We start from the raw sequence: 21,354 nt of genomic DNA, 5'->3' as shown, positions 1-21,354 counted from the left end.
GAAATGTAAAGCACAAAGGATTTGATTGGGTTACTGGGTTTCTTTTTCTTGTTCAAGAATAAAGCTTGTGTCCTAATAGAGTCAAAGTCCTCAGTTCCTCCAATCAAAACTAGAAGGGTCCCCAGTGTGGTGTACGTTCCCTGATAATGTGGTTTTGGGGAAATTTGGGCTCTTTCTCAGGGTTCTTAGTACCATTAATATAAACAAACAAACAAACAAACAAACAAACGTTTAGAAAGAAGCTTAAGGACAGTTTCATTTGAGGTCCCTCCCCCCCCAGGACAAATCGGCTATAAATACAAACAGCTGCTTTGGAGGAGGGAGACAGAGAAGAGGAAGAGAGAAACCCATGCTATTTGTAACAGGCCAAATGGTAGACAAGCAGCCACACAGCAAGGGGTTAAAGCATGCTTTGGCCAGTATCCAAGAGAAAGAAAAAGAAAGAAGAAATGATGGAAATTAGATTTTCCGAGTTCTAACTCAGAAAAGCAAACCTTAGCAGAGCCACATGGCATAGCTATGACTCCCTAAGCAACTCTCTCGGAAGGCGCTCTAGAAAGGAAAAGCAGAGTATCGCACTAAAGTCTCTAGTCATCCCTCCCATTTCCTTAGCATGTTTTATAGTGAATTGGCCTTCCTGAGCGGTGGGCTCTAGCAGGCACAGACTCTGGATCGATTCTCCACTTTGGATAGCTTGGGGTGGTAGCTCTCCACCCAAAGGCAGAGAGAGGTAGATTCCATTCTTTTACCAGAAAGAAATAGCTTTCACTTAATGGACCTCAACAAAGCCCGGAGCAAGACTACTGTAACAGTGAGTTTATATTTCCAGATGTTTATGATTGCCCTATTTGTGAGGAGAGGATTTATCATTCACATTACTGACAATAACACTGTGAATTTGTTGTTTTTATATCACGACCTACTAGCTCATTGTCTTTACTTTGGATTTTTCTAACACAATCTATCCCTACAAACTGCGATTGTTTCCCTCCTGGTTTCCAGCTTAAACCCATTACACATGTCAGGACACAGGTTCAATAAATTAGACTTCGTTGTCTTCTTTCTTCTTCTTTCTCTCGCCTAATTGCATCCAGCACTTTCCAAACTGGCCTCCTAGTCTGATCTCTAACTTGAATGGAGTTTTGTAAGAATCCTCCCATAGGGGAGCTTCGTGGTTTGGGGGTCTAGTTTTTGCTTCTCTGCCTTCCAGAGAGACTTTTGCAGAGCCTGGGCGCCCTCCTGGAGCAGGCGGCACTGCACCGGGGGCCGAAGTTTCTCCCTGCCGTTTCCGCTTGAACAGCGTCCAAGTCTCGCCTTTAAAATGCCAGGGCGGCCTCGGCTCTGCTCACAGCCGCTCTCGGCGGCTGCCCGAGGCTCACCGCGCCGCCGCCGGGCGCTGACTCAGCCGCAGTCCGGCTGCTCCGCCGAGCCGGACCTGGGGAGCGCGCTCCCGGAGCCTGCCTGGAGCCACCCGGGGAGCACCGCAGCGCTTGAGCCGCGGGCTTCCGGAGCTGGGGGCTGGCCCGTTTAGGTCCCTGAGCGCATAGGACTCGCTTGGCCAGGTAAGACTGCAGGAGCATCACCCGGAGCATCCTTCCGGCTGGGCGGGAGCGCAGCACCGTCCCCCCTGCGGGAGATCGTCCCAGGTAGCAGGAGCGGGATCTGCAAAAGCAGCGGGCCTGGCCTGGATAAGCCTTGGCCGCTAGGAGACTTGAGAGGACTTGACACCAGGACCCTTTGGCAGCCCAGTGCCTAATACCTTAGCTGTTAGCTGTTAACCAGGAGAGCCAGTTCCCAGAGGCCAGTAAATGCAGCGCTTGGGATGGAATGGCACAAGGCAACGCTTTGCAGCAAACAGCTGCCTTGGGGGATTCTGCTCTCAACACCAGGGAGTTCCTAATTTTGGGTTCAGATTCATTACCGCTCCTTGGGAGACCCTCCTCCATCGACCTTTAAGGGATCCAAAGGAGTGTGTGTTGAAACTGAATCAAAGTTACCAATTCCCTCTTGTCAAGTTCAGGGCCGAAAATTCCATGTGCTTGTGACTGTCAGCAGCAGAGAACAGATTCTCATCAGTGTAGTTGATGAAGGTCATGATTGATGGGACTTCTGGGGAAAGTTCTGTTGGTGGAAGTCTTTCTAAAGAAATGTCAAGTCTCAGTAGGATTTTTGTCCTGATCTCTGTGAAAAGCCTAATGCAAGTTTTCAATATTCTTCCCCACGTCAGTGGAGAGTGTTCCCGGCGATTCTGTGAAAACTGTGTTATCGTGCTAAATTTGATAATAGTCTTTTTGCCCAAGGGGGAAGTTCTGGAATGGCAAGTCTCTGTCCAAAGCTATGAATCTTCTCATTGCCTGTACTCTAGGGTCCTAGTGTCGCAGTGATCTCTCAAGACATGACTACGTACCCAGAAATGAAGCCTCACCCATCGTCCCTGCTGCCTTCCTGGGAGAGGCTCCCTTGTAACCACTTCTGCACCAGCTTCCAAGCTGGTTCTACCCCCACATCCTCTGGGATTTCCCTGGCCTCCCAAATCCCAGCCAGAGAATCTAAGCTTTTGGCCTGACACTATAATCCATGCATTCTTGCAACATGCCCCCGAAAGTATGTTGTCCAGCATCACAGCCTTCGGGTTTCCCTCACCCTCGGCAAGCTATTTCCTGAGAAGGGCTGTAACAATCTGATTCGTTGCAATTCATGGTCTTCTGCAAAGTAGGTTTAGGCAATCACAAAGCTGAACACCAAGCCTTTGGGTGTGACTTGCAAATTGGACTTTGGTAAGGGTTATATTTTTGGAGGTAGCTCACAGTATGCACCAGCTTTGAGAACACATGAGGGTGTGCAAGCAAACCCCTGCTTTAAGAAAGTATTCTGAAGCGAATGGCCTTACATTTGCCCAAGCAAGGAACCGTGAGGAAGCTATTCACTTACTCTATGTACCATTGCATTAAGATCCTCTAGTTCCAAGGAACTAATTCCCTAATCACTTTTCCAATAATGCCATTTATTATTTCTGAGGAAAATGCAGGTAATGAATGCACGAGCCATGTTTCTGAATTCACCTACATGTGGAAAAATCATAGCAACTTTTAGGCTGTTAAAGGACAAAACGTAAGTCTGATATAAACAAAGATAGAGTGGAAAAGGGATATGTATACATTGGTGAAAAGCACCCGTGTATGTGCCTGAAAAAAAAATAACTAGAAATTCAATGGCTGCTTACTTCGATTTAGCAAATTGTGTATCTTTCCAGCCTGTTTCCTTACCGGGTAAATGAAAGATGCAATCATCCTGAATATATTGCCTGACTATTTAATCTTTCTTTGACAAATATTTACACTACAAGGGCTCGATCTCACAGCACAGTCTCAAAATCAGCATCCCTGCGGTGGTCCACATATAGTATGGCTCAAATTCAACACTATTTCCAAGACTTAAATGGAAACTGAAATGACATCAAGGAAAATGTCCTTACATTATCCTGCCTGGCCACAGTAGAAGAAGCACTGTTTATAAAGCTGACAGGGTTCCAAGTCTCTGAGGTTAATGCTTCTAATGAGTTCAAATGTGGAAAAAAAAAAAGCATGCTGGCTCTGAATTTGGGCATCGAAGGCTCTGGAGCTACTCCACGTTTATGAGTGTTTTAAGTGACTGAAGTTTGTTCTTGGAAGTGACATGTTTTATTATTTTCTTTGGAAGGAAATATTCCTACTGTGCCATCCTTGCCTCCTCCCATCAGAGAGCTGGCAAATGGGAATCTGTGTTTCCTGCTGACTCAGGGTGGGTGCTGTGAAAATCAGTTATCCTGGACTCCTTAGGGAAAGGCTCATGGGTACGTGTGTGAGGGAGTCTGGTCAGAGTTTAGTCCTGGCTCTATAACTAATCAGATGACATTAAGCAAGTGACCTTTCTGATTCCCTTATTTATTAAGCCCCAGAATAACCAATACCAAGTCAGTTGCTCTTATTAAATACCTGCCATACATTAAGTATTTTGTATGTGCATTCATGTAACTTTCACAGCAAACATTCCATGTATGTATATGGGTAGTGGGGTCTTTGTGTGTGTATGTTCATGCATGTACAAGTGTGCATATGCCTAGTGGGGTGCATGTGGAGCTCAGAATTCTACATTGTCTTCCTCAACCATTCTTTATCTTATTCATTAAAAGAGAATCTCTTGTGTGACACTTCTAGAACAGATGGCCAGGGGGACCCTGAGATACTCCTGTCTCTGCCTTCCTTACCAGGATTAGAGGCATGAGCCACTATGCTCAGCTTTGACATGGGTTTTTATGTTTTTAAGCAGACGCCTGACCAACCAAGCTATCTATATCCCCAGCCCTCAGAGTCACATTTTTATCTCCATTTTCTGATGAGGAAACTGATAATTAGAGGAACTATCTCAATTAATCAAGATTGATTACGGATGAGAGAACTTGAGTTCCAAAGTGGCATGAAGACATTTGAAGATGCTGCCCTTCTTCCCTGAGCTTCTTCTTCATTGCCTGAAGTTGCTTAAAGGAAAAAAAAAATCTCTGATAGAGAGGCAACACTCAAAAATCATGGAGGTGCACTTTGTGGTGATAACCACTTCCACTTTCTGAAGACTCCATGGTATGAGGTCTTTTTTCATGTTTGGCATCTGTGGATGGAACCCTTTGTTATTAGCCATGACTTACCTATTATCCCCTGAAAGTTCCTCTCTGCCTCTAGGATTCAGTCTCTACTGCCTTCCTTTCTGGGGTGATGTAGGAACTGGAACTGGAATCGAAATTGGTACTTTCTGTAGATAAGCCCAGCACATGGAAGGTGTTTGACGCGGTGTTTAGAACCAATTCTTCCTGTCTGGTCCCTCCTATACTCTGCTTCTGTGGTTCACAATGGACAATGGTGGTCAATAGATTTCCATGGCATGTCCTTGAACACAGACTTCTGTGGTAGACATTCCCTAAAGAACCCCTTGATGTGTTCCCTTGGTTACAATGCCTTGGGCCATTCCAGGTAAAAGTGTCCTTGTGAAAGTCAATCCTAAAGTAATGTAAGGAGGTAGTGTCACAGACTAGAAGAACTAGGGTTGGGATATCCACTCTCAAATCCCCCTAGATCCACGGCCTTATAAGAGATCCCCATAGCCACAGACACTCTGCACAAATGAGCATCCATCAGAGATCATGTAACCTTGGCCTTCATCCTCTTTCATATCTAACCTGGTTGCTTGCCTAGGCTTGCTTTTGAACCTCACCCTGGGCTGAAGAGCAGAGGAAGCCCTGAGTGAGTGAATCCCTGCAAATATGTGTTATTGACATGGGCAGGGCATCAGACCCATGGGAAAATGTCAATACTTCCCAGGCACTGGGGTGAGGCTCATAAGAAGTGGCAAAGCTGTGTGAATGCTGATATTGAGTGCAGAGAATGTCCAGATAGCTTCCCCCACTGCCCCACCCTGCCTAGATATTTATAGCCTGAAGACTGCTTTCCTACAGAGATTACTTCTACCAAGACTAGTTAAACCAGCCTCCTTTATCCAATTGTATACCATAAACCCTGCCTCCATGTTAAACTCTATATAATAAGCATGCTGCATTTCTGTAGGGCTGTACTTTTCTAGCAGAGAGCTGAGACCACCTCCTCTGTGATCCCAGTTTTCTATCTCTGTGTCTGCTTGTATTTCTTTTCTTCATCCCCTTGCCAATACGATCAGGTTCATCCCTGGACAATGCTAGACAAGGCATCTCAGGTCTAGCATTAATAGCAGCGCAAGAGCCTCCCTGGGCCATTCCTCAGAGCCTAGCCCCAACCTTGGCATTCAAGAGTTTTTAGAATTTTTAAAGGTCTTTGTTTTGCTTTTAATTGACTCATAATGGTTACACATATTTATAGAAAGACCGAAGTGTCTCACTTGGCAAGGACAGGCCCAGGCAGAGGGATGAAGAGAAAAGGCACTTAGCTACTTAGACTTGAACCTCTCAGATGTTTCTACTGAAATCTACTAGTGACAGGAGATATGACCCTGGGTAGTAAGTAAATGACCCAACAACATTATGCTTTCATGTATAGTTTTTGTTCTGACCTTTGGGGAGTTTCATATTTTGTCTCTAAAAGATCTGACTTCTAGCACTTGGCCCCATCAGAATCCCAAGGATGATTTCTTTACCCTTGGGACTGAATGATGGGAAGGGACCCTGAGGTGCCCTCAAAGGTTGGAACAGGTTAGTAAGGCAAGAACTGTGCGGCTGCTTCTGCAGCCCTGTCTGGAAGAGACAAGGTGAGCAAAGTCCAATGTCCTTCCCTTGGACATGAATTTTCATGCTCTGTGGGCATGATGACATGAGTTTGTCATTTGGAGATCGACAACTGACAAGTGACCCGATAATGCAAATAATCATCATACCCCTTTCTTGTTGGCAATGCAGGTTCTCCTTAGCTCAAATGGAACGTCGTATATTCTAGAAGACTGTAAACAAATGCTTCGTGTTTGTCATACCTCCATATGTCTAGAGATGGCATAACTAATTGACCATGGTACTGAATGAGGCCTTGGAATCCTCAAGAGTTGCCTAGAGTTGGCTTAAGAAATGATCCCTAGTGGGGTACCATGTTTGATGGGAAGCAGGCAGAAGTTTTCAGCCAGGTGATCAATATTAAGGTGAAACTTCTGAAAGGGTTGGCCCTTCCTTCCTGACATCCTTGCTTCTCCCAAGCCAAACAAGCATCTTACAAAATGTGCCCCTATATGGTCCACCATGTCCCAAGTGTCCTCAGACAGACACACCCACTATAGCTTATTTGATGACCTTTTGCTTGCATTGATTGGGGTGTGTCTGTGTCTACCCTGGACTGTCTGCCTTAAATTATGTGTTACCTAAGACACCAGGGAGAATGAGACTTAAGGCTTGGAATGTTTGCACTCTGAGAAGGCAGACAGCATACTGGCATAGCAAGGAGGCTTTGTGCATGAGAGCAGGGATCTCTGGGACTCTGAAGGGCTAGGTGGACCTGCCAGCCAGACCCTCATTAACAGCATGGCCTTCATCTTCCAAGATGACCCCATGCCTGGAAAACAGCATTGCCCTCTCTTATTAACTGAAGTCTCATAGGGGCCCTTGTCTTCACTGGGCCAATTGATTTGACAAATAGCTATTCTGGGCCAAACTCTCGGGAAGGGAGTTCCATTCCACTGGCATCAACTCTATGGCAGAATTGTTCAGTCACCAGCAAAGTCTGTGTCCCCTTCCCTGTGTCCCAGTTACATTATTAACATATTCATTCTCAGCTCTGCAGAAGAATGGAGGGAAGCTGCCACTTTTAGCAAGCAGAGCAATGAAAGTCGTGCTCTCCCCGGCAGCCACATCTTCAAGTGAACAAGGACATCATTGTTAATCAATATACATGCCCACTGAAATCCAGGACTCTGGGAATTCATTTTCTTCTTCAGCGATTTCCATGATAACTGAGATTTTATCTGAGATAGATACAGAATTTCTAACTATTGTTGAAGAGGAAGGATTTGAGTCCTGCCGCTCTGCCACTCTCCCTAGGTCCCTTTACTTCACAATTGGAAGTGGGCATTCCAACCTGTGGGGACAAGGAAGGGATTTTTGCCTCCTTTAGAAATCAGCATCCAAAAGCCTTACCCCCAACTTAACCCTTTGACTCAACAAGAGGCATGCTTCAGAAATTCCAACTCGGTGAGGGGGTCTAAGAGAGCTTTCTTACATGGACATAAGATGTTGTAAAGATGGTAAGAAGAGAGATCTAGTTGTCAAGACCCATTTGGCATATTGACTCATTTCAGAACCATGTAAGTAATTATCCTGGCGATGCACAGGAGCCTCCATTGTCAAACTCCTCTGACATGGCTTCAGATCCTAACTCCATGTTTTGGTGAATGAACACACATATTCCTCTGCTGCTAGGAGCTCCCTTTTCTCCAGGATGAAATAGAGGCAGGAATATGGCCTCCAAAACCTTAAGAGAAGCTTAGGGAGAACTATGTGTGGCTAACCCAGCACTATGCTCACCACACAGTAGGCTCAGGGAAATGTGTTTGGCAAACTAGCATAATTATGAGAGTGCACCTTGTCATGCAGGAGGCAGGAGAGTGATGCCCAAAGAATCTTCCAGAAGGCTCATTGTAAACTACAGTCAGGACCCAATCCTGATCTCCCTAGACCAGAACTTCCTGGAGTAGTATCAACAATGAACATTTTGAACAAACATTTCAAGCCTTAGGTATGAGAATCACTGAACAGGCTCGGGCACATGCATCAATTTTTCACACTTGCTTGACCTAAACTCCATATCATCCAATATCTATAGTTCAACATCTGACAGAAAAGCAAGTGTCCTCTTTCCCCTTTTGAATGCACACATCCACGTTAACTCCCACAGCAGACATTGAAAGGGCATTTGCTAATTTTCTGCTTTCCACAAAAGTCATGACACACCATTGGTTGTCAACTGTGCCCATATCCAGAGCTTCTCAGTCCAGCTGATGCAGCCTCAATTTTCATTGCTCCTGCCTAGAAAAATCATAGGACAAAGACAAGACCTGGATCTGGAGAGAAACCACAGGGCTGCTAGCTTTGATGCCATTGTCTCTTTTAACAGTAGACACTGTGTAGTAAAAGCTCAGGATTGCTCCAATTTCAATGTACAAGTAGGAAGAGAGCTTGTCTTTATTTTAGGACTATGTGTGTGTGTGTGTGTGTGTGTGTGTGTGTGTGTGTGTGTGTGTGTGTATGTCCATCTTTGTATAAAATGAATTTTGGAGTTATAGACAATGTGTTCCTTTAGGGGAACGAGAATTTGCATAGTTGCATCCTATGGATTCCCAGGAAGCATTTTCTGTATTTTGTGGTTGTCATGGTTTCTTTATGGTGCTAGGGATTGAGCACAGAGTCTTATGAGGCTAAAAGTATACTCTGCCACTAAGCGCAAAAATCAGTTCCCCAATAGAGTCTTTTTTGGAAATTATTTTTGATTATACTAGGTGTTCTATGTGATGTTTTCAGAATAAAAGGAGGAAATGACTACCTGTAATCCCAGACCCATGACCAATATCTTAGTATTTCCTCCAGTTTTTGCTACTTCTCTGTATCTTTGTGATGATTTTATATTTAGAAAATAATGGGTTATATGAAGAAGACGTAGAGGAAACCGTTCATAAGCACTGTGACCCACGCGTCCTGTAACACAGCCTGGAGAGGCTCTGGAGGCTCCTAGAGAAAGTTCTATACAGGAGGTAGGATATGGGCCAGAGAGTCAGGCATAGTGTTTCTGGTGGAGAGAGCAGGGGTGGAAGGGACTGAGGTCAGCATGGCAATTTTGCAGTTATCAAAAGGTAGATGAGTCTATCCCCCTCCCTCAGACACTGAGAGGGCCTTGGAGGATACCTCAGTGAGCAAAAGGAATCAAAAGTGATGCTATGTGACCTTCAGGGCTGCAGAAGCAAAGGCCATGCCACTTTTTTTCTGGTCGGTCTTGAGACACTTGCTTTAGGACATTTGATCTGTCTTATCAACTGCCCTGGAGCCACCATGTGGGATCACATAACATTAGCCCCTAAGGACCCATGCTGAGAGTTTCCTAAGGCCAGGGGCTGGAGCTGTGAGTAAAGGTCCTTCTCCAAGAAGCCAACCTCAATGGCCAAACACACAGTACAGCTACCAGCAGGGTCCAGTCAGCTCCTAAGTTCAAGAGCAACGTAATGGTTCTTGTTGTTATTTAAAAATAACCAGGACAAATTCATTGTACTTATTTTAGACTTGAGGTAAACAGATTGTCAAAGGCAAGATGCTTAGTGAGGCTGTCTGGGGATAGAGTATAGAGGTCTTGGTGCTGTGGCATGAAGAACTGTCAGCTCCTATGGAAGGAATTTGATGACAGCTGGTAGGCGTAGTCATCTCTGGAGGGTTCTTTCCACATTGCCACCATGCCTGCATCTTCAGTCTGAGTTTAGGAAGTGAGCACTCTGGTCATCAGATATAAGCATCATAGAATCTGAGGTCAAACTGTGAAAGAGATCATTCAAGCCCTGGTACAGATCAATTATGGGGCCATTTCTTAAAACCCAAGGCTTGGTTCTATGTCCACTGCCTACCCTGATACTTATTCCAGGTTAGGTGGAGGCCTGTGAGACACTGGTGGAGCACCACATTAGAGTCTCGATAAAGTATGAAGTGTCTGGCTGGCTTGGGAGGTGCTTCCTTTCCTTTGGAAAAGATCCAGCTGACAGGCTTTGGGACCCATGGCAAAGCATTGCCAGGAAACTTGTCAGAGAGCAATTTCTAATCATTTGTCCTTCCTTGGCTCCAACCCCAGAGAGTGGCATCGGGGTTGCCCTCATGCCTGCTGCCAGAGCTATCAAAACCCTGGTCCCACACATTAGATTTGGTGTGAGCCCGTCTTCACTAACTAGGAGGGAAAGCTACTACCCGATTGTCAGTAGGGCAGTGCTTTACCAATCCTGAAACTAAGACCTCTCCAACTTTTGTGCAGATGGGCAGTGTCCCAGATTGCCTGAGCAGTGACTTACCTGAGAAGCAGGTAACTACTGACCCAGCCTCTTTCATCTAACCTGGGCTTGGTTTGTCAAGAGTGGTGCAAGAATCACTGTAGCGCCTGCTGATTCTGACACATCCTGCTGCTGCCTTGAGCCTGGATATTACCTACATCCAATATGAAATTGTCCTCAGAAGCTTGCTTGCTGAACTCAGAAGGAAGAGGTGTTGGTAGAGGCTGAACACAACTGCTTTCTGTTCAGTCAAAACTAGACAGACATTTTCAAGGACTCCTAGCAGGGAAGTGCAATGAATAGATGCTGGATTGATTTTCTAATTTCCCACACCCTTGGTGACTAGGAGGTGGAGATAGAGATGAATGAGGAGCAAGTAGCTGGGTGCAGACATGGGAACTTCAGCAGAGTCACACTAATTTACTCTTTGGATGGTCCTAAGTGTCAGGCTCCTCTAACAGCTACTACCCTGCCCTAAACAATGACAGGCAACTCTTTCGACGCATATAAAACACTCATTTTGTTACCTACTCCAACCAGACTGTCAATCCCAGAGATGGAGTGTCCAATATTCATGATAAGGGATGAGAGGACTCACCAACTGGCGGTGAGGTGGGTGCAATCCCAAGCCTCCAGTCCCCAGCCCCAGCCCCCAGCCCAATCCAGGACAGTATCAACAACACAGGGGGAGGGGATCTGTATCTAAATTTCATAGAAAAGTAAGGAAGAAAGATGAGAATAGCAAAGAACCCTACTGGACTACTACCCCCTGGAGGGTAACTCTGGCCAATTGTGTAAGGCATGTATACATACTGGGTGTATCAGCCTGTGAAGATTCTGCCAGTACAGGACTCAACCCCACCCCTCATCACTCACCCCAAGTGGTCATCCATATCCTCCTTCTATCTTAGAGATTGTACTGAGGTGACAGTTGGCAAATAGAATCTGCAGATGCCCAGTACACATTGAAATAGCCATCATGTGATGTACACATTGAACCCCAGGTTCAGGGCCCATAGCTTGGGTTTGTCAACCTGAAGTGGTTTATAACAGCCTCCATTCTATAGGCTATATAGGAGCCCCTGGAGCCCCTTCCACCAAGTCAGTATCAACTGGCATCTATCTGTTCTGAGTGTCAGGTTAAGGAAAACAGCAGGTATACTTGGCATGACCTTCCTGAGGGAAGAGGACTCTGAGAGCTGGCAGGTAGAAGCTGTCCAACGAATCTCTTATGAATCCAAGGTTCCAAAACTCTCAGGAAAGTAAAGGCTTGCTCCTTGAGATCCACACATTCATGACATGGCAAAATCAGATGTCTGTGGAAGTCAGGCAAGTGTCATGATGGCTGGAGCAGATAAGTCTGAGGGACAGAGAATGGGGGACACTGGAGAACAGACCTACAGGCTGATGACTCAGTTTTGACATTGTGTTACTGCTCCCATCTGCAGCCCCAACATAGCCAGACTATTTTCCAAAAGAAAAACATCAAGTATCATGTGAAATTGTCCAATAGTCAGCCCATTCAAATGAGAACATCATATAACTTTGTTCAGATCAACATGAAGAAACACCATGTTGTGATCTTTGGTTTAGGTACTCAATGGAAATGGATTAGTGAGCTGAAGTTGCTGCAGACTTAAACTTGGGGATACTCCAGTACAGAAAGATACAAACTATCTCTTCTGGTGGATGAGGACTCAAATGGAGCTTTAGGTTGGCTTCTGGTTCTTGTCTCACACTGTCAAAATCCTGAAGCTTTCCATTAACCCCTACTCTCAGATAGATATGGAATACTTCAGAGATAAAAACAGAAAAGGCCACACTGGGTTACTTAGCAAGTTCAAAGCCAGTCTAATCCGCATGGCAAGAGCCTGCCTGACTTCAAAAGCGAAGGCCTGAGGATATAGCTCAGTAGTGGAATGATTGCATAGCATGCATAAGGTCTTGGTTCAATCCACAGCATCAGGAGAGGAAAAAATAAAAGAAATAAAAATCTTCTTGCCCTGGTTCACTAGATCTACTTCCCCACTGTGGAGCAGGGGATGCTGTGTACTTCAAAGATTCTAAGTTGTCACCACATCTCGAAAGCACAGTGAAGGACATCTAGGGTGCAGGAGTTCCTTTTAGACAACCTCTCAGAGTTACTATCATGCAGGTACAGGTGCGTCTGTGTCTCTTTAGATGCCCCAGGTCTTCCTAGCCTACACGGCATGACACATGAATAGATGAAGTGAGCACCTGCTGTGAACCTCTGTTTCTTCATCTCATTCCTGTCCTACCTACCTCACCAGGAGAACACTGGAATGAAAAAGTGGGATATAGACATAATATTGTTTCCAACAGGGGGTGTGATAGCAGAAAGGGCATGCTATCATTCTGTGCATCTGCCTTCCTTGATGGTGGGAAGGGAAGACATTGGCTTTGGCACTTCTGCTCCTCCTTCTCCAATCTGCTTTAGCCAGATGGCCTGGAGGAGGCCTGGCCTGGTGGTTTTCAGAATGCACTGACCCTCAGGACTCACAGCTTTGGCTAACAGCATGTTACCATTGTGGTGTTGTGGATGCAAAGGGAAAGCCAACAGCAGGCTCTCCTCCAGACAAGTACACTCAGCACCAGCAGCAATGGGCACCTGTGACTCTACAGTTATGGGGAAGTGTGGGGAGGCAGAATGGCTAGTCCTCATCCTGCATAGTTACTGAGAGCCCACTTATACCAAACAGAGAGGATGAAGTACAGGGTTCCCTGCCTCCACCGCTGCTAAAGCCTTTACTTCTTTGAACATCATAATTAACCCAAAAGGGAGTCTTCCATTTAGACCTCAAAGTGGGAAAACCCATATTGTGTTTAAGAATTTAGGGGATTAGAAAAGTAATTCGTGAGAAGGGTAAGGCAGGGGAGGAAGAAGAGAGACAGAGGAGAAGCAGATCTTTGCACTTAGAGGCACACTGCTCTTTGGAAATTTGGATACAGAAAATTGGGGTGTGTCTTCTACTACCCCCTCCGATCTAAACTGAACTCATTCTCACAGAGTGGGCTCACTCCTTAGTGGAAAGCCTCCTTCAGAGATGCCCTTCTGGGGTTCCTAACTGCCCTGACTCAAGATCATCAGTTCCCCCACAGGCGTTTTCCACCCTAGCCCTATCTCCTAGTCCTAACTGATACTGGCCTCTGTCTCTTTTTTATATGAATGAGCACACATCCCTCCTCTTAAGCCTTCTCTCAAAAGGTCTGGAGAGGGTAGTGTGTGGGAGATAAAGAGCAGAGCTCACAGCCAGGTTTAGGACTGGTGGACAGGAGACCATATCTTCAGAGTTTTGGCATCTTTTGGGGTACCACATATGTCTCTGTAGGATGAAGATCCCTAGTGCACTATTTCAGGGCCTGATAGAGCAAAATGAGAAAATAAAGGAAGCCAGTCTATTCTGGGGGATGCTCTAGGTCCTTAGAGTCCCAAGAGCCTGGAAGGAGAGTCATATCGCTGCCCTGTTATCTCCAAGTGGCAGTAACTGCTGTGTATGCCTTTATTCATTGGATTTATTTTCACTTTAAGTGGCATTTGCTCCTGATTCTTATATCTTGAACAGAGTGTCTCCAATAAGCAGATGCATCTTCAAGAGCTCTTATCAATGAATCAGTGAGACAAATTAGCTTCTAATATCCTGTTCTCCTTAACAGTATGTCTGGAAAGTTCTCAGGTTCCAGATGGTAGAAACTCAACTTTACAGGATGAATTGGAGCTGACTTAGTGGCTAAGAGCTAAGATTTGGGCAGGGGGTGCTGCCACCAGCAGTAATGAGCTGAATGTGCAAGTGATTAAGTGGTGAAAACTTTCATAGCAGTTTAATAGCAGACACGAGCCACATTCCCAAAGGGGATGCTGATAAAGACAGGTAAATTAGAGACTGAAAGAGGGGGAAAGGGGAGGGAGGAAGAGAGGGAGGGAGAGAGGGGGGATAGAGGGAGAGAAGGAGAGAGAAGAGAGAGGGAAAGAGAAGAAAAGAGAGAGGAGAAAGGGAGGAAAGGGGGAGGGAAAGAGGGGGAGAGGGAGAGAAAGAAAGAGGAGAGAGGGAAAAAGAAGAAAAGAGAGAAGGAAGGGAGGGAGGAAGAGAAGGAATGAATGAAAGAGGATAGAGAGAAGGGAGGAAGGGAAGGAGAAAAGTAGGGAAGGGAAGAGAAGGAGAGAGGAAAGGAGAGAGAAGGAAGGAGGGAGAGAAAGAGAGAGGAGAGAGAGAGAGGAGGAGGAGGGGATAGAAAAAGAGAAACATGATATCCTTTAGACACAAAGAATGGAAGCAGATGTAGGGTTTATGAATCCTGAAGGTTATGAAGTTTGGAAGTCCTTTGTAATAACGAAAGAAAAGTAAATAAAAAAGCAAATATTTGGAAGGAGAAAAGTCACAGAAAATTACAAATATTAAAATGATTTTATCTTGGTTTTGTTTGTAAAAGGAAAAAAATATCAATGACCTCACAAAATCTATAAAAAATGAACATTTTTTCTTATGGTTCAGTATCTATGCTGATGTGTTTGCATGTGCATGTGCTTACATGCATGACCAATGGAAGCCAGGAAAAGGTTTTGAATATCTTGGAACTGGAGTTACAGGTGTTTGAGAGCTGCCTGATGTGGGTTCTGGGAACTGAACTTGGGGCCTCTATAAAAGCAGTGTGTACCATTAACCACTGAGCCATTTCTCCAGTCCCTAAGAATCTTTTTTAAACGGGTAACTGTTGAAGCTAATTCTGTGATATTTTCAGAATCTCATGCTCTATCAACTAAGCTAGACAGATACTTCACTTCCATGACATTTTAGAACATATTTTGGCTGAACTTTGATCTACTATTGATATCTTAATTACATTTATATAGTCATTTCTATAGAAAATACAAATGTTGCCAGTCTTCTTACATAATTGATCACAATTTATTGACTAGGCTCACAAAAAAATTAAGTTCATAACTCACATTGTCATGAGATGTCTGTGAAGAAATCCTGTCAATTCTCTCTCATGACCAGACTGGCAGCCTTTGAGGCATTTCCAATTTCCTCCGGCACGATGAATCTTAATGACTCTATGAATTGATGACATTCATTTGCTGGCTGGCTGCAGTGTCCACGCCACTGTGAGACTTAGTGAACTGCCTCTTGTCTTTCTGGAAGTTAGTATTTCATGTTGAAATAACACAAAGTTAATAAGAGTTTCACAGATTATTAAGCCTCTTCGGCTCAAGGAAGACAAGCAGGAAGGGGCGACAAGTCCAAGTGGGGCATCCCAGCAAGCATGAGGGATAGATGGGGGAAGAAAATGCATGAGAACAGGTGAAGGGTGAAAAACAACATTAGACATTGGCAGGTTTCAAAGCACAAACTAGCCTGCATTTAATTAAGGTATCGGGGACTGTCGATAAGTTTCTGGGCATACAACAGCAAAGAGAATGTGTTCCTAAAATAGTCAACTAGCAGAAAATCTAGAGCTCAAATCCTCCTTGCCATCAAATACCCTTTGAAACCTTGTTACAAATGAGCTCATTATGCAAAAGCCATCTTGAACTAAATAAATATATGCCATTAAATCCACATGAAATGCAGCCCCAGGTCAGCTTCTCCACACCCAGATTCCCCATGTGCAGATTCTCAAGGATATGCAGATAGGAGCCCAGAGTCTGAGTGCTGCCACATTGGCTGTGGTTCTCAAACTGCAGCCACTGTATTTAACTTCTGGAAATCTTGCTACAATAGGGGACCATGTAAACACACTCTTTCAGTGTATTCCTTCTAAGAGTTTAGGAGAGGCTCATGCAAGTAGCGGGTTGGATCTTAAGCCACATTACCTTAGCATGTACCTCTTTAGTGAGAGCCATAAAGGAAGGTTTCTGGAGAAAATGGAAACAAAGTCAGGTCTGCAGACTCTGACTGGCAATGAGGATAGATAGCCCAGGCATAAGACTGGTATGAAAAGTCAGCATACTGAGGAACAGTGGGGCAGGGCAGCGACCTGCAGTGCGCTTCCCACAGGACAGGAGTCAAAAGGCTCAGCCAGAGAGCCCGGACTTGGCTCTGTGAAGCACTAAGCCAGAGAGTCTGGACTTAGCTCTGTGAAGCAAGCCTCTGGTAGAGATACTTTGTCTGGTAGCGTATGTAGGAGACAGAAGTGGGTGGTAAAAGACCACAGAAGAAATCTACATACAGAAGACTCTAGGATCGGGAGAAACCTAGAACACAAGAACTTAGAGCAGATCTAGAAAGCAGAACACAGGGCTGGAGAGAGATGTCGAGGAGAAGTGAGAGAGAAAGGAGGACCCTAGGCAACTTGTCTGGCATCTCTGCCTGGTCAAAGTACCAACTTTTGACTTGGAAGACAAAATGATATGCTCACTCATTTAGGAAATGCTTATTGTAGAACAGCTAAAACGGATCTCTTAGAACCTCTAAGAGGACTTGGCATAATGTTCTATAATGGACCAGAATGAAAATACTTCAAATCTTCTCTCCCGTTTGGCCTTTCACAGCTGCTCATCAGTTGACAGAACAACCATGGATGCTTGTAGGTCAAAAATGCATGGCTATATCCAACTACCTATGAACACAGAAATGGAATTTTGTAACACTCATACATTTCATGGCTTTTGTTTTTCACTGATTTCTAACCATTTTAAGATGCAGGTGCTGTTCCTACCTCCTGTTCTGTAAAGCAGATTTGACCATGGGCTGTCATCTGCTCCCTGTCATATTACCACGCTGTGGGAATCCCTACTCTGTGGGAAGCAACACCCAGGGAGCTCTCCATGCTATACCATCAAGCATACATTCTGTTATGGGACATGTTATGTAACAATCTAAACCTGTGGACTTCTGGACAACTCCAGACAAAAGTGGGCCACTGCCTGAGTGCCTGAACATGCAATGTTGGGTTTGCTCTGAGCCAGGGACACAGCTACTGGCCTGACAGGCATCAGCCTAGCTTGGTCCTCAGCACCACTTTGTGAGCATATTATTGTATGTCCCATTGATCAGAAGAGCAAGTTGAGGTTTGAAGGGATAAGGATATGCTCCAGACTTCCCAGTTGTTAAGGAGCAGAGCTATAATGAGCCAGTTGAAAAGAGGAAATAAAACAATAAGAAGGCAGGGGAAAGGTTTCCTGTCTTGACAACACTGTGAGGACTTTGCAGAGCCACGACAATATCCAGGAACACCCCAGTGTGGTTGAGCCTCCTCAGGAGAGAAGCCAGGCTGAAAATGGAAATTGGGACTTGATTTCCCCTGAAGCTTTCAGCAGTCTTGTTAGGCCACTCCCAGCATGCCTTCTGCCCCAGTCAGTAAAACCCACAACTAGGCTATGCAAATGAGTGTGATTTACGGTGAGTTTCTTGTGTGATTCTGAACTAAGCAGGCCAGTGTGCTGACAAGCGACTCCACCAGGGCCCAGGTATGTGATGTCTCTTGGCTCAGGGTACACCTCTCCTGTATCCTTCCCATAGTTCGACTGAGGTGGTACTTTGCATACTGAGAGGAAGAAATTTGTTTCTGAGTGTTGTTGGTCTTGGAATCCTTCTGGGTCCTTGCTAGAACCCAGTGGGGTAAAGAACAGAGGAGACCCACATACTGGCTCTCTATCTGCTTAGCTTAGAAGAGGTACCTGGCCCAGCCATTTCAAGAGTTTTTCCCCTCTTCCTCCAGTTGAAATCCAAGAGTAACTGAGAACAGAAGAAGAAGAGCCCTAGCTGGATAGCACAGAGAAATCATGAAATCTATCTGAAGTCACACAACCACCAAAGGGCACAGCTCAAACACGGAGGACAGGCTCCCCGCCCTCCTGTCTAAGGCTCTCAGCATCTCACTGTAGCTCCCTCTTGGGCCATGGCTAAAAAGTAAGGAAAGGACATTAGCAGATGTGTGTTCAAAAATGGCTAGAGCGAAAGTGTACTATGGAGTACTGAGGAGAGCAGTCTTGGCTGCCTATGTTGCAGTGACAGTTTGACATTAGTGATTTTCCAAAGCATCAGAGGATGGAATGGTGGTGTTTATTTTTCCATAATTTGCATAAACCACAGCCCCATCTCCCTCTGTCCCTGACTCTACTCTTGCCCTAATTTTCCAACTAACACCCTTGACTCTGTCTGACTGACTTAGCATTTCTTAGATTAAGACAACATACAAGTAATGATTTGTTTTCAACATTTCATCTTAAATGCCCTCATCTCAGAGGAGCAGCCTACAAAATGTCAGTTTTCCATAATCCATATATTTCCCCAAACCCTCCCCACATGAGGTATGCAGTGCATTTTAATGAGGGGGATATTTTCTTTGTTTCTTGGTTTCTGCATTGAATACAAGGACCCTGTTCACCATTAGACTACACCTGATCTACCCATGTCTCAGGCTTACTCAGCTTGTCCCCAGCAAGATCACCCCTGTTCTGAAGATCCATTTTCTCTGTTCATGTGGACAGAGGAGGCAGCAAGGAGCTGTGGTTGTCACTTCATTCCTGGCCACTTCGAAGCCATGGACAAGTCCTGTGGGTTCTGGAGGGTTATGGGTGTGCAGTGCGGGGGTGGAATGTCTGTCCTCACGAACATCTCTACAGATGCAATGAATTCTGCTTTATGGATGCACACAGCCTCGGTGGCGGCTGCCTTTAAGGGACCATTAATTTCAGGGCGATTAATCACTCCCAGAGACAGCCAAGCTGGTGGCTTGCAGCTACCTACAGTCTGTGTGAGTCACTGTATAGGATGTGGATTTGAGAAGTTTTCTCTAGAATCTTCACCACCATCGTCTGAGTTGGCACAGTCTGGTCCTTACCAGCACCAGGAAGCTCCAGCTCCAAGCTCACTTTGGGCAGGGTCTTGTTCCTTATGGGATGCCCCCTTGTCAGAGGAGAGCAGGGGCCATGCTGACAGGGAAGCTGCAACATAGCTTAGAGGGTGGGGGCATCATGTATACCTGCAACCTATTTGGAGGACTAGACATCTTCAGAAGGAAACAGTAAACACAAAAACACGAGTTGTGGATTTATATTGTTTTTTATTTCTCAGAGGCCCAGTGAGCCAGTAGGATATTACTATTTCATAGAAAAGGTAAGCAAACTGAGACTTGGCTTTGCATGGCTGGTCTACGGCCCCACCGCTGGCAGTCAGGCAGCCATCTGGAGCTGAGACTTTGCATTCCAGGGAATATCTCCAAGGGTCTGGTTTCTAGCTTCCCTTGCAGAGACCTTTAGGGTTCAAACTGTGGTGGTGAGACGAGGCAGCAGAGGCATAACTGCATTGTTGAGGATAAGGGATGTTACTTGGGAACTCTGTGCCTGAAGTGTTTTGAGGATTTGAGGGTTTTATGAAAGGGAATCTTGATCAAGATGATATGTCATGCTGCCGAGAGGGCCGTCACTGCCTAGCTATGGCACCTAACTCAGTTTTTTTGTTTTTGGGGTTTTGTTTGTTTGTTTGTTTATCTGTCTGAAGAAAAATGCTGCTGTGTATGTGTAACATTTTTTAAAAAAAGTGTTATCCCAGCACTCAGAAGGATGAGGCAGGAGAATTATACGTTTGAGTCAAGACTGGGCTGCAAATTGAGACAGTCTCATTATGAAGAAAAATCAATTGAGAGGTTCTTTGCCAGGGTGTAGCAATGCAAATGGTAAGCAATCACACAAAGGGCAACAGATTAAATGGCAATCAGATTAGAAATGAAAATCCAATTTCTTCAAGATGCTTTTGGCCACTGGTTTAACATATTTGGAGATTGCCAAGATTGTGAACAATTCCTCTGAGACTCAAAGTGAAGGCAGTCACAGAAGCCAGGGCTATTCCTGTGTTCACGGCGCTTCCCGTCTCTGCAATACCTTGCAGCTCTGTCTGGTTCTCAGCCTAAGTCTTTCCTGCCTGCCTGACAGCTCTTAGGGCTCTCCACAGCCTGGGTTCCCTATTCTGGTGGCCATGCTCCCCCATATCCACTATCTTTCTTTCCAGTCACAGCTGGAGCTGTTAGTGATCCCCATGGCTCTGGCCCATCCCGACCCCAGAAGCTCCATGCCACCCAGAGAACATGAGATGTCCACACTCTTTTGATGTCTTGTGGCTGAATAATCACAAGATCCCACTGTTTCTTCATGCTTGAAAGTACCACAAATGCAAATCCTCTTCTAAAATATAAATCATGGGCAAATAGAAGTGGCTGCTGTTCTCAGTTTGCATAGGCCTATTCTATGTTCTAAGATGACATTAAGCAAGTTAATGTGCTCTTTCCCATTTCATGATGTTGAGTGCAAGTCATGCAGGGAGATGATGAGAATGTGACAGAAGGCATGCAGAAAAAAAAAAAAAGCACAGGGGTAGTCAGAGACCAACAACCAAAACACAGTGATGCAGCAGAAAAAGAGTCAGGCTTTCTCCCGGAGAGTCAACCTTCCCAACTCCCTCATTTCCTTCCTTATTTAGCATATTACAAAACAATGTGTAGGACCTGGCTCATAAGTCTCTCCCATGGTGTTTACCATCTTCATGTTTTTAATGAGGTGGCTTGCATTCAGGAAAGGGATGCTGACAGGAGAAGTTAAATGTAAGAGGGTGAAGCAAAATGTAGAGGGAATAGGATGAGAGAGGAAGTCAGAGGACTGCCTCCAGATCTTTCTTATTAGTCAGATTTGTAGACAAGATGCAGGGGAGAAGTTGAGAGAAGTGAGGCCTTTGGCCTACATCTTCAAGAATGTTACCTTGAAGATGATATGTCATGCTGCCGAAAGGGCCGTCGCTGGCCAGCTATGGCACCTAACTCAGGTTTTTGTTTGAAGAAGAATGCTGCTGCTTAACATTAAAAAAAAGTGTTATCCCAGCA

General features: G+C 45.2%; 1 protein-coding gene across 1 annotated transcript in view; it reads left to right on the top strand.

The window, feature by feature from the left end:
- Nucleotides 1-1,374: 1,374 nt before the first annotated feature.
- The window catches only part of Ctxnd1 (cortexin domain containing 1), a 45,155-nt gene continuing 25,175 nt past the window's right edge, over nucleotides 1,375-21,354 (top strand). The window contains exon 1 of the mRNA XM_029479219.2: nucleotides 1,375-1,562. The gene's annotated coding sequence lies outside the window, so the exon portion shown is untranslated. The remainder of the gene's footprint in view (nucleotides 1,563-21,354) is intronic.

The sequence above is a fragment of the Mus caroli genome, unplaced genomic scaffold, assembly GCF_978045245.1.
Source record: "Mus caroli unplaced genomic scaffold, Mus_caroli_1 scaffold_8, whole genome shotgun sequence".
Lineage (NCBI taxonomy): Eukaryota > Metazoa > Chordata > Mammalia > Rodentia > Muridae > Mus > Mus caroli.
The sequence above is the reverse complement of the archived record's forward strand: the minus strand, read 5'-3'. Positions and strand labels throughout refer to the sequence as shown.